General features: G+C 35.1%; 1 long non-coding RNA gene across 1 annotated transcript; it reads left to right on the plus strand.

Moving 5' to 3' along the window:
• Nucleotides 1–7973: 7973 nt before the first annotated feature.
• On the plus strand, nucleotides 7974–11355 carry LOC103093048 (uncharacterized). The gene is made up of 2 exons (XR_470717.3): nucleotides 7974–8115; nucleotides 11140–11355. It is a non-coding gene; the product is annotated as an uncharacterized LOC103093048 (long non-coding RNA).
• The last annotated feature ends 2732 nt before the right edge of the window (nucleotides 11356–14087 follow it).

A 14087-nucleotide genomic window follows, 5' to 3' on the forward strand; every position in this document is an offset into this window, starting at 1 on the left:
TGCGAGATAATTATATGATAGGTGCCATTACCTCCATTTTATAGATGAGGAAATCAAGTGATACACTAATAATACTATTACAGTTTTCTTTGTTCATTTTAGATACCATGATAATCGATCTCATTTATAGAGAGAACAAGCATAAAAATGCTTTAGTCTTCCTATCAAGGGAGGTACCATAAATATGATTATACCTGTTGTTCAGATGAAGGAAAAGATACAGAGAGTAGTGAAGTGACAGAAGGAAAATATAACTAACAGATGTTAATTAATTTGCCTTTAGTCAGTAGGTAAGAGTTGAGACTTGGATCTTGGTACTGTGACTCCAAAGCCTATGCTCTTTCCATAATTAGTTGATAGGTGTAAATAATATGATTGGATTATTTGCACAATGCCAATAATATGCTGAATGAGACAGCAAAAGTGGTCCCTTCTGTAGGGTATTAGAAAAGAGTTTGGTCTCATTCAAAATGGACTCTGATAGGACACCAACAACCCCATCTTTCTATTGCATGTCCAATAAAAATGAGAGGAACAGTTTTTCTCTCATCTTCTCACTCCAGCAATGGAAACAGTACATACATGTTAATTGAAATGGATAATTCATAAAGATAAATTCCCTGGCAGGGTTAGCTCAGTGGATTGAGAGCCAGGCTTAGAGATGGGATGTCCTAGGGTTCAAATCTGACCTCAGATACTTCCTAGCTGTGTAACTTTGGACAAGTCACTTGACTCCTATTGCCTATTCCTTATTACTCTTCTTTAGAACCAATACATAGTATTGAATCTAAGATGGAAAGTAAGGGTTTAAAGAAAATAAAAAGATAAATCTCCCTCTCCCCCATCAGGCCTCTGTGCCTCTATAGCTATGATCCTATAATCTTATGATCTTATAATTTCATTGATGTGGTGAACTCTGGGTAAGGAAATCTTTACCAATGAAATTGCACTATAATACAAAGTCTTGAGGAATTCCTTGAGGCTTTGGAGAATTTTTGTTTGGCTCACAAAGACAGAATATATGAAGGTGCCTTGAAAGCAGGCCTTCCTGACTCCAAAGCCAGTTCTTTTATTCACTAAACTATGTGGAATCTCATAGATAAACCATTCACATATTTTATTCACTCATTAGTCAATCTTTTTTCTCTATTAGCACATACATAATTAAATGCTCATACCCAGTCTGAGCTCTATTTCTCTTTGAAGAAACAAGCTGGTAGCTAATTATATTTTGTATAATATATATTTAATCTTAACTGAAAAAAATATAGTCCCTTTAACATGTCCTCAAGTTTTTAAACATGCTCAGTTTTGTTTAATTCCTTAACATTTATCAGAAAGACCAAGTAGGTTTTGGTTTGCATTGCAGATGTTGGAGCCAGATTGCCAATAAACTTATTCTAATAGTGAACTCAACTCAGCTTATGGATGAAATGTGATTATTTAATATTCTGAGCAATGCTTTTTGAGCATACAGATGTCGAATATTGTATGGGTGAATATTTCATTGATTATCCAGAGAATTAGGATTTATTTTACCTCAACGTATTTTTTCCAAGAAGAAAAAAAAATTATTACTATAAATCAATCATCCTAAGAAAAATGATAAAATGATGGAGAGAACATTTTATCATAGTCTGAAATGACTCACCAAGTAACTGGAGGAAATTGTCTTGGAAAAAGTACTTTCTTGCTGGTGATCAAAATTGTCTGTTGTTATTGTTGTGTGTGTAAAGTAATGCTCAGGTTATAAAACTATATTTATTGTTTTTGGATTTTAGTAAAATCATTCCCTGAGAACTAGATCTAGATAACTAGTAATCGAAGTTACTCTGGGGATAAGAGCGGGATCAATAGCTTTACAGCTCCGTAAAGGTATAAACATTCATTGAATTTAGGATTTTTAGCTTATTATGGATCTGCCATAAACACATGGCCAGAGAAAGCTTATATAAAACTTTTTTAAATCCCAAAACACCATTAAGGAAATTAGACAACAAAATGCTTAGGTCCCTTGTTGGAAGTGCAAGGGACCTAAGGTGTTTTTAGTCTAACCTCCTTAATTATAAATGAACAAACTGAGGCAGAGAGGGGTTTTCTACATGGATATTCTTTTTCAAATTGCATGTGGAACTAGGAGAAATATTTAAATATTTTCAAATGCAGAAAATGTTAGATGCAACGTGCTAAAAGTATGTCAGTCAGTGATCCAAAGTATGACATGAATTATACAGGATGCTAGACATTTGCATAAAAATACTTATTTCTTCCCTTCATATAGCATATAATAGAGCTATATTTAATCATAGCATGTAATAACATAATGTAATATGATCATAACCCATAACATATGTTAAGTTATGCCTTAATAACACATTTACTATATTTATTGAGGACCTACTTTGTGTAGCACACTGGATAATATACTGTATGGCAGGCAAAGAAGTGGTTAGTGTCTATTAGTAGTTGACCACAGGTGCCAGTAAAAGCATATTATAGTATTTTATTTTGATTTTTCAATTTCCTCCATTTTTTGAGATCCAACACTAATTGGCATGTTTTGATGAATCAGTTCTAAGGTACTATTCAGTCCTCTATCCTTGCCCTAGTTAAAGGCAGGATTAACCTTCAGACATTTGATATCCTTCCAACTATAACTGGCACCCATAGTTCTAGGTCTGTCTATAAGGTGGAAAGTAGAAAGTAAATGGCTCCTTCCTAGGATCTGAATTCAATGCTGTATCCAAAAAAATAAGGACAGGCTAGAATGGTAAGCCAAATAAAGTGACTGAAGTTAGCAATTAAGATTTAATAATAGGTATAAATATAAAGTTCAACACCTGAGTTTTTGGGGAAAAAATCAATTGCACAAATCTAGAATGAGGTATGTGTGAATCTAGGAATATATGATCAATCATTCGTAATGTGGCAAGAGGAAGAGGAAGAGGAGGAAGAAGAAGAAAAGGAATCAGAAGTAGAGGAGGAAGAGAAGAAAAAGGAGAGCTGCCCAATAAAAGTGCTGTATAGAGTATACTGGTGGAAGAAAGGAGTGGAGAATAAGCAATTTAAAAGGGGGAGACGCCTGATTATTGGAATGATTTGGAAATGAATATTTATTGTGATTTAGATGGTTTATAAACCATCCGGGTCAAGGTGACCACAGTGATATCATATCTTTTGACCATGAAAATCTGGAAGAAATTTTGTAGTTTAAGTTGGTTCAAAAATCAGCACAGTGGAGACAAACTAGCAAAGGATTTAAACTATCCAAGCAGAGGAGAGGTTTTCTTTTCTCCCATAAAGCAATTGAGGATCCTTAAGTTTTGTTTTCAAACCGTCTGTTTTTCATTGTCCTTATCAGAAGGTGATGTTTCTGTCTGTCAGAATCAAGAACAATGACATCTCCCAGATGATGCATCTTCACCTCTTCCCTAGAAAAGTCAATCCTTCTCAGGCTGGTTTGTTTAATAGATTCCAAGTCACACCACAACTCACCTGCAAGCACTAAGAACAGCAATTCCAGCCAAGTCAAGCTCGACTTTCAGCATCACAAACTCAATCGGCATGCAAGCTTCCCTTTAGCCTTCGTGTTTTCATCTCACTTATGGAGGCTCCCAGAACAGAGGACAAGCTGTCATTGTTATGGTAGTAAACTTTTTATGCTTGGGCATATGTGACAACAGCAATCTTTTTTCCTCTCTCAGCACTGAGCCATAGTTTAGAATAAAATTTTCAGGAAGGAGGTAAAAGAAAGATGGGGAGCCTGTCTCTTTTCTTTTCATCATTCTATCCTACACATTGATGCTGAGAGCTAGATGTGTATTTTCCCCCTTCTAGAGACATTCTGATACATTTTCTCCATTATTCTTCATTGGGTAAAGTCATAGGAGGCAATGGTAGCTATAATATGTGTGTATATACATATGTGTGTGTGTTAAAAGAAAGTTTTCTATTAACAAAGTGCATTTTGAGAATGAAACCACAATATTATTTGAAATAGTCTGTAATTATTACTTTATTTTATGACTGAGGCTTGTATTCAAATCAAGATACTACTAGCATACCTTGCCCTACTATGATTGATGCTTTTATGTCTGTGAAGACTTCCACATTAAATAACAAACATCTCACGGGTTCAATTTTTAAACTTTTAGCCACGATGGTCATACCACTATTTCATTCCATTTTTCTCACAGTGGAAGCTTTTCTGTAAACCTGAGTCTAAGTTGGAGACTAGCCCAGAAATGGTATTGAATAGCTTAAATGTTGTTATTTTAATTAGTATAGCATCATAGATTCAGAGCTGAAGGGACCTTAGAAATCATCACATCCAGCCTCCTCATTTTACTTAGAAGGAAACAAAGACTTAGATTTTGAGTGATTTGTTCAGGGTCACAGAGTGTCTGAAATGGGATTTGAACCTTTCTTTATCTTCTTGAGTTCAAATTTAGTGCTCTTTACATTATGGAAAACTGCCTCTGTAGATGACATACATTTGAGGAAATAAATGCATGGGCATGCATTCACTCAAGCCCTTTTACAAACACTTCATTTCCTACTAGTTATTCTCTCATCCAGAACCTAAATATATTGGCTTTGACCCCCTGGTATTCTATTGGGAGCTCAAAGCTAGTCTATTGATCTGTCTGGACTTAGTTACCTCAGGTCCCAGAATGCTGTGTTTTTAATGAATTTAGGGTTCAAGACTTGTATTTTCTCAGGCCATACAAGAGATAGCTAGGGGACCTGACTGCCTAATCTTAGGTCTCAGTTCCCCACATACCTTTAAACCAAGACTGACTTATTCAGAACACAGAATCTCCTCAATGAATCTGCAGTCAGATGTCCTTCATCCCTGACACTCAGTCCAGAGTAATTGTGCCCCAGTTGGCAACTACTCAAAAACTAGCTCCATCTTATGTTCTATTTACCCATCCCCACCTTCTCCTTCCCCCAGTCAGTAAACACCACCTACAGTGCTACACATACAGCTAGAGGTCTGGTTTCACATGGTCATGCCAAGGCAACAAAAATACATCTTTATGTTCTTTTGTAGATCATTAGAATATAGGACAGCAGCGCTTGAATGGAGCTAAGAGGCTAAATGACACATTCATCTGTCCTGTACAAGTATGTGACTTTTCTAGGTTTCTTAGCACTAACAGCAATGCCAAGGACTAAACTGCTACTTTTGAAAGTAAAATGAAAACACTTTACTCAAGTTTTATGAACACAAAAGAAAATTATTCTGATGAGGAAGAAAAGCAAGGTTTTCCTACTGAGCCATTGGCAGATATGAGATTGACTGGCAGATTTTTTTAGATAAACATACATAAAAAATGGAAAGTAGAAAAAGTAGGGAATGTGAATGCAAAAGAGAAGCATAGTCCCATGGGAATTTCATTAGGAGGGCTTAAACTTGAGAATAATTATAGAGATGAAGATTAGAGAGAGAGAGAGAGAGAGAGAGAGAGAGAGAGAGAGAGAGAGAGAGAGAGAGAACAGAGAGAGAGAAACAGAGAGAGAGAGAGAGGAGAGAGAGAGAGAGAGAGAGAGAGAGAGAGAGAGAGAGAGAGAGAGGAAGGAAACATTTAGCTATTTTGAAAGCTAAAGGGACATCAAAAAGAGTTAAGACTGCTTTGTGGAGTCAATGGGGTGCTAATAATGAATGATTTAGACTTTGGAGTATTCTCCCTCTATCTACCCTCCCTGACTTCCTTCTAGCTTCAACTCCAATTTTACTAGTTTCAGGAACTTTTTCCAGGCCCCTCAACCCCACCCCCAGTTTTACTTCACTTAAGTGTCATCTCTCTGAGATCGTTTTCCATTTATACTACATTTGAATTATGTGTACATAGTTATTTGCATACTGTTTACCTCCATTAAAATGTGAACTCCTTGAGAACAGAGAGGATGTTTTTGCCCTACTCTCTCCATTAGTTAATACACTGACTACTTAACACCTGTTGACTACTAAATGGAATATTTTTTGGATGGGGAAGAATAGCACCAAAACCAGTATGTATTCAATAAGGTGAGCAGGTAATAAGGACTAAGCAGACAGCTGCTCTTCAATAATTTCAAGTTACCAACACTCAATGAACTATACCTCAGGAAACTGGAAAAAAAATGGTTCTTCTTTTTAATATTGAGGATGCCTGGCTTAGAGACAGAAGGTTGGGTTTAAATCCTGACTCAGTCGCTTATTACCTGTGTGACTACATAAATTACAACATTTTTCTGCAACTCAATTTCCTTGTCTGTAAAATGGGGAGTTTGGATGAAATGGCATCTAATGCTTGTTCCGTTTCTAATCAAGGATCATATAGGAAGAAATAATGGCTATGGTGGATAAATCATTGTCAATGATTTCCAAAACATCACAGTGAAAGGGGAAGATGCCATAGGATAGGAGAAGGGAAACTAATGACCCAATTCAAGAGAGAGACAGAAAGAGAAAGGCAGAGATAGGGAGAGAATAAAGACAGAGAGACAGAAAGAGACAAAGTTAGAGACAATGACAGAGACACAAAGAAGAAATGGAGAGAGACAGAGCAAGATAGAAAGCCAGAGAGAGACAGAGAGAGAGGAAAGGAGGAAGTGAATGAGGGATGGGGAAGGGAGGGAGGGAGGGTGAGGGAAGAGAGGGAGAGGGAAAGAGGGAGGGAGAAAGAGAGAAGAAGAAGAAGAAGAAGAAGAAGAAGAAGAAGAAGAAGAAGAAGAAGAAGAAGAAGAAGAAGAAGAAGAAGAAGAAGAAGAAGAAGAAGAAGAAGAAGAAGAAGAAGAAGAAGAAGAAGAAGAAGAAGAAGAAGAAGAAGAAGAAGAAGAAGAAGAAGAAAAGAAGAAGAAGAAGAAGAAAATTGTAGATGAGTGAGCTGGATTTTGATTACTTGCAAAATTGTAGAACCTATTAGAAAATGGAAGGTTTTTCAGAACTTGAGAGGAGATGTGGTGATTAATAAGTTATGGCTCCATCAAGAACAGATCTTCATGGATTAATTTTTTATAAAAAAATGACTAGACAAGCAGACCAGGGGAATATGGGACCAGGAAAATAATCAGTCTGCTCTACTTGGTAAGTACATATTTAGAAAACTTTGTTTTGTCCTGAGGAACACTTTTTAGGTGGGATAGAGGCAGTTGTAGCACAGAAGACAGAAAATTGTCCTCTGAAGGAGGATGATCTATGTTCAAAACTCACATCATATATTTTGGCTGTGGACGTGCCACGCCACCTCTAATCAATCACAGAAATTCTCTAAGATTAAGTTACAATATCAAGTTTCACTGGTAGTGAGAGTTACCTTATCTGGAAGTTCTCTATATTACTGAAATCACAGAGCCAGTCTCTATTTTTATTGATAAGCTAGAGTGCCTACAGAGTTCAGTGATCAGGATAGTAAAACACAATAAAATGGCAGTCTAGAATCCTTCGTAGGTGATAGAGATGCTTTTTTGAGAGAAGGGAAGTTTGAGTAATATATCATAGTTCTCTTCAAACATTTGAAAGATTGTTATATAGAAGAGGGATTAGACTTGTTCTGTTGTCTCCTGTTAGATGATGAACCTAGCTGCAGTGGGAGTTTTGAGCTTTTTAAAAAGAAAGGCTTCCCAATAATTTGAGCAAACCCAAACTAAAATGAGATGCCTCTGAAGTTATTGGTGTTGTTCGATTAAAATTAATATCCAATAACTACAAGTATTATATTTTATAAGATTTATTAATAATCACTTGAAGTAGAGGAAAGTAAAAACTGTGAGTAAAGAGCAGTTTATCCTGACTGCAGTCTGGGGAGAAGAGTGGGGGGGGGGGCACAGAGTTACAGAAACTATCTACAAAATGTAAGGATGTAAAGTGGGGATGAAAGAGGAATTCTGGGAAATGGAGTCCTAGGGTACAAAATTCTAATTACACAGTTTCCTTCTCATTGGAACAATTTAAAGTGCCTTGGTGACCAGAGTATAATAGAAGACATTCCTGTTCAGGCATAGGCTGAATTTAAAAGACCTCTGAAGTCATCCCATCCAAGTTTGAGGTTCTAATTTCTATGAGTGATATGAACTAAAATTAATACAGAAATAATATAGGGTCAAAAAACAAAACTGCAATATAAGGTGAGTAGAGTTGTTTTATTTCTACTTATATTGATCAATTTTCAGAGAATAGAAAAAGGCTATAGGGTTATTGATATGTTTGTAGATATTGACCACTACAAACAAATTTAAAAATTTAACTATTTTTATAATAAATCTATTAAACTTCTACAGACATGAACTTTGCATTTATTTTTCAAATACTGATTTAATCATCTCTATTTTATTTTTTACTTAAATTTATGAACTCGGTATCATTTGAAGTATTATAAATTTAAGAGTACAGTGACATATCTAAAAGTTTACTTCATTTGACTCTCCCACCTTGCTCATTAACTGCCTAATTATCTTACAATTAGAAAGGAATGTGTTTACTGATTGGCAATTCAAAATGGAGGTAATGACATCTTGCATAAATCAAATCATTAATTTATTTTCAGTCTTTTAGGATATGTCTTTTATGTGACATTTCTATATTTGCTTTTCACGTTGACATTTTTTGACTCTATATTTAGTGGAGACATACCAAGTTTCTGTTATCTGTCAGTAACTAGTATCAAATTAATGTCATCAATCTATTATAATTTCTCACTTAAATTATATTAACTTCCTAAATTGATTATGTCCTTATGGTTACTTTAAAGGTCTCAGTTTTAACATTAGGTTTCCAGGTGGCTTTCTTCTTAATTATTTTCTGTAGTTTTTAATTTACCATTGAATTCAGTCCATATAAAAAGATGACAGGTTGTCATTCTCAGAAGCTGACAGACACTCTTTATGTATCATTGACAAGGAGTTTATTTTTTATTTATTTTTTTGGTGATATTTCTGTAAATTTCCCTGTAGAATTCTCTTTGAACTATTGGAATTTTAAATGGTTGGTTTGGCTTTTAGAATTGACATGTATTATAAAGGCATCTAGGTAATGAGTACATTTTTAAAGTATTTAAAAAATAACTACCTAGAAAAAGATTGGCATAATATAGAAGATAAGCTTGGGTTCAAGTGCTTTTTTTTGCCCCTATTTAAGTCATTTAATTTCTTTGTGTACCAGGCAACTATCTGATACTTTAGGGATGAAAGAAAACAAACATTTCTGAAGAACCTATTATGTAACCAGGCACTGTGCTAAATGCTTTATAAATATAATCTCATGTAATTTTTAAAATAACTGTAGGATATAATAGATATTATTATCCTCATGTTTTATTTGAGGAAACTGAGTCAGAGAGAGTTTTAAAAATTTGTCCAACATCACACAATCAGTAAGTTGCCTGAGGTTAGACTTGAACTTGGGTCTTCTTGCTCCAGATCCACCAGTGCTCTGTTTATGCAACCTTGTTGTAATAGATCAGTTACCGATCATAGATCTGCCCTCCCCCCAAATAAGTGTAATGTTGCTGCTCATTTATTGAGCTGAATGGAAAACAAATAGATGAATTCTATCACCATCACAAGAGAAAATTACCCAGTCACTGGATACTCTGGGTTTATCAGGAGCTTAAAAATTGGTAAACATATTTCAAAGGAGAATTATTCTACTTATGTCTGATCAAGATTCACATCCTAGGATCGCTCTTTACAAAGTCCATGTGGAAAAGTTTTGTGTCTTGGGGCAGAGGTATCCAGTGCACCATGTCGATTCTCATTATCTCTTATAGGTATCAATCTAAGCAATAAAAAATAGACTGGGCATGCCTCTTCCTGGAAGGCTTCCCTTCCTCCAGCAGCTTCCTCCTCTAGTTTATATGCTTCATAGAGTTAACAGAATAATCTTCCTCATGAATAGTTCTGACTAGTTCCCTCCTAGGTTTCAGTGCTCCTCATTGCCGGGGGGATAAAGCAAAAAAAACCACTTATCTTTTATAATCTTGCACCACTTGGCTCTAACATATTTTTCCAATTTCATTTCACTTTTTGCATCCCGCTTCTAACAGTCTCTGGCACATAATAAATAAATGCCAAATATTTTTCATTCATTCATTTGTTCATTCATTCCTACATTTCTTCTAAGGTATGGCCAGAATGTATCCTAATCGCCTCGCCGCCTTTCTTTGGTCTAACTGTCTCTTTCCCAATCTGTGTCCATTGTACATTTCTTCTACATCTCTGCCTCCTAACAGATTTTTTTTCTTCTTTTTAAAGTCCATTTCTTGTTTTACACTATTATGCATGTAAAATCTATATCAGATAGCTTGTCATCTCAGGGAATGGGGAGGACATGGAGGGAGGATGAAAATTTAGCTTAACATTTTTAAAAATCACAAAATTAAAAATATTTTTCATATAATTAGGAAAAATAAAACATTATTTTTTTAAAAGTCCATTTCAGGTACTTGCTCCTCAGTGACACTTCTCCTGATCCTCCTCCTCACCAAGAGAAAGTGGTTTCATATTTCCCATAGACTTTTATGCAATTTAGAGCCCTTTTTTGTATTATTGCACTCTATTTTATTCTCCATATTAGAACCACATCTCCATGAAATTAAGGATTGTATTGTACTGTTTTTTTCTCTTAATATCCCCCATCACCTAGCCCACAGTAGGCACTAAAATGAGTTTGTGCTTAAAAATAATTGAATGGAGTTTATCAATCGCTTGGTATTTTAATAGATATTGTGAACTATTTGTCAGGTATGAATTGTATAGAAAGCATCCACATAGCAAGTAGAGGACTCCAATAAAAGATGCTTGAGTTCCTTTTCTAACTGTGATTGATGGGAACTCCAAGGGAAGAGTTTCAGAGCTTGTGAGGGCTACTGTTAGCTAGGTGGTCTAAGGGATAGAGCTCTGGGCTTAGAGTCTGGAAGACCCAAGTTAAAATGTGACTTCAGATGCTTATTATCTGTTCGACCCTAGGCGAGGCTCTTAACCTCTGTCACCCTCAGTTTACTCATCCTTAAAATGAGGATAATAATAGCAACTGCCTCTGAGGGCTGTTGTGAGGATAAAAAGAAATAACAATGATGAGTGCTTAACACAGTGCCTGGCACATGATAGATGCCCAATACGTGTTTGGTAATTTTATTTTTAATTACATTTCAGATTCATAGACCTAGGGGGCTGCTTGCAGAATGTTTGGGAGAGAAGGACAACCTGCTGTCTAGAGGAATATCAAAGGATAACACATCTTTTGAAAACACTCTATCTATCTCAACCAGGAATACTAAAACGCAAACAAATACTGAATAGAAGAAAGAATTAGATCTAGCCCAAAGAATTGTCACAAGGGAATATATTAAAGAAAATCATGAAAATGTCCACCCTTTTTAGCCTCCCAACCTCCTTATAACCACAGCTAGGGCCATTACTGGTCTAGCCCTCCTACTAAAAAGGGTAATAAGTTCATATTCACTGGTGCTAGGAATAAGATTGTATTTGTTTTATTTTATAAATTATAATAAAAAATGAGAACAATTAAATATAAATCAACAGCTAGTTAAACAAACAACATCATCCTACAGTTACCCTAGGCAACCTGCAAGTTAATCCTCCCTTTGTGTCCCCTTCATTTCCTCGTTTATTTGTTCACCTTTTTACCTATACATGCAATTCTCTTTCATACGATCATAGTCAACGCATATCCTGATCTGCTCTTTCTCCTCTCTTCATTTCTCATTATTTCATATCAGCATTTCCACATTTCTCTTTATTCCTCGTAGCTGTCATTAATAATTGCATTAGAGGCTTCTGTTACATTTGTACAGGGCCTTTTGCTGAACTATTCCCCAGGTGCTGGACATTTATATTGTTTCCAGTATTTCACAGTTACAAATAATTTACTTATCAAGATTTTTCTTAATGTCTGGAGGGAGTGAAATCAATTTTCTTTTCCTATGTCGATTTCTATTACTAAACCAATTTAGTTTATCGGGCTGATTTTTTTCGTCATTTAAACTACATATCCAGAGATATATATGAGTCTAGATGTGTGTCGTATAGCTCATGCATAGTACATATTTCACATATATGTTTATAAAATGTATATGTTTCTGTCTATATGATAAATGTATATTCACACACAAATACCTCCTTTCTTGTAAAAAATAGGAGATAGGATTTGGGAATTTCTAACCTTTCTCTTCTTCCTCCTTTTCCTCTTTTTACATGTTATTTGTTTGTTGAATTTATTTGTATGAATTAATTTACTATATATGGTACCTATTATTACATCTTATAAGGTTGAGTGTAATTTTGTTTGTGTGTGTATGTGTGTGTGTGTGTGTGTGGTGGGACCAAGCTCGGAATTTCTTCAGTATAGGGAGTTCTGTAGAAAGGATCTCTTTTGACCAATGCAAAACCAGCAAATCTTCTCCAGTTTATAGCTTTAGAATGTCATCTGGGAGTGCTCAGAAAAGTTAAATGCCTTACCCAAGGTCGCACAGCTAGTATATGTCAGAGACATGACTTCAAATTAGGACCTCTTGACACTAAGGACAGCCTTGAATACATTATATTTCTCATTTCATTAGAGTTTTAAACTTAAAAAGGAACACAGAAATCCTCTAATTCAAACTTGTCCTTTTGCAGATGAGGAAACTGTCAACCAGTAAGATTATTGAATTTGTACAAGATACCATGGACAGTAAAAAAAAAAAAGTTTAAATTCAGATCTTCATAGCCCTTACCTAATCTGCTTTTCCAACTGCACCAATATATGCATAAACATGAATATTTTATATATCTAAATTTTACCACTTTTTCATTCATTATGGTGCATATTTTCAACCTTATTTTCTATTTCTATTAAGCATAAACTAACTTTATAGCTAACGATGGACTTACAGTGTCTTGTCTTTATTGGGACCTTTTAAAAAAACTACTACAATTCTTTATTGATTTAGAATTCCACCTTGAATTCTTAAAAAGATCACTTCCATGGTAGGTTTTTTCCTCTTAGATTTTTTCAGACAAAAACAAAATTTCTACTTTGGTTTAGAATGTTCATATTTACTAGACATCACTCATTGATCCAATTCTAATTCCCCAATGTTTTGCAAATATTCCTAACCCAATCAGCTTTCTTTCCTGTGTTGTTGCTGAGATAATTGAGTGGCTTTTAATTAATAATTTTTTAATTTTCTCTCCCCACCATACTCTACAATTCTTTATGTTTTAATTTTTTTTTAATTTGCAATATTCTTTGTGCTGGGTTCCATGGATCTGTTCTACTTGTGGAGTCTTTATAAGACTCAATCAAACTAGAAATTTTTATTCATTTCTTTCTTCATATATGGTACTCATACTCTTTATGTTTTTATACTCTTAGGATCCTGATTCATCTAAAGATGTGATCTTGACTTATCATTGATGTGAATTACTTATTCATTACCATTCATAGTTTTCTGATTTCTGTGACAGTTCAGTGTTCCTGCATTTTATTCTCATTTGGACTTTTCAACAAAACATGCTCCTGAAGTCTCCTCTACATCTTCTCCCCCTTATTAGAGAGGGAGCTCTTTGAGAGAAAAGAAGGTTTTCTATTTGTATCTCCTGGGTTTCCCACAATGTTTTTTACACAGTAAACAATAAAGAATTTGTGCCCTCAAATTCCTACTTTCACTCATTTATTTCCCTTTGCTCCATCTAGCTGCCTTATTAGTGGCAGAAACTGTGATTTTTTTTGGGGGGGGGTATTGAGGACTCCTCAGTGAGGAAATAATTTTTATTAACAAACATTTACACATGAAGTATAAATTATAGACAGGGAATTGTCTAGACCACTGAGATGCTAAGTGCTACACCTAGAGTCACCCACCTAATTTTTGAGAGAGGAAGGACAGGAACCTAGATCTTCCTGGCTTTTTGATCATCTCTCTACATTGATGGTGATAGTGTTGGAAAATATCATCTTCAGTTCCCCAGTGATGTTCAGTGGTTGAATGCATGGCGTCAAAAAATAAGGAATCAGCTGCTTTTAAGGAGATAATGGAAGAAAGAAAAGAAAAGGCCATGACCTGATTACCTGTCATCATTTTTTAGCCAATGTCACA

Source organism: Monodelphis domestica, chromosome 7 (genome assembly GCF_027887165.1).
Source record: "Monodelphis domestica isolate mMonDom1 chromosome 7, mMonDom1.pri, whole genome shotgun sequence".
Classification (NCBI taxonomy): Eukaryota; Metazoa; Chordata; class Mammalia; order Didelphimorphia; family Didelphidae; genus Monodelphis; species Monodelphis domestica.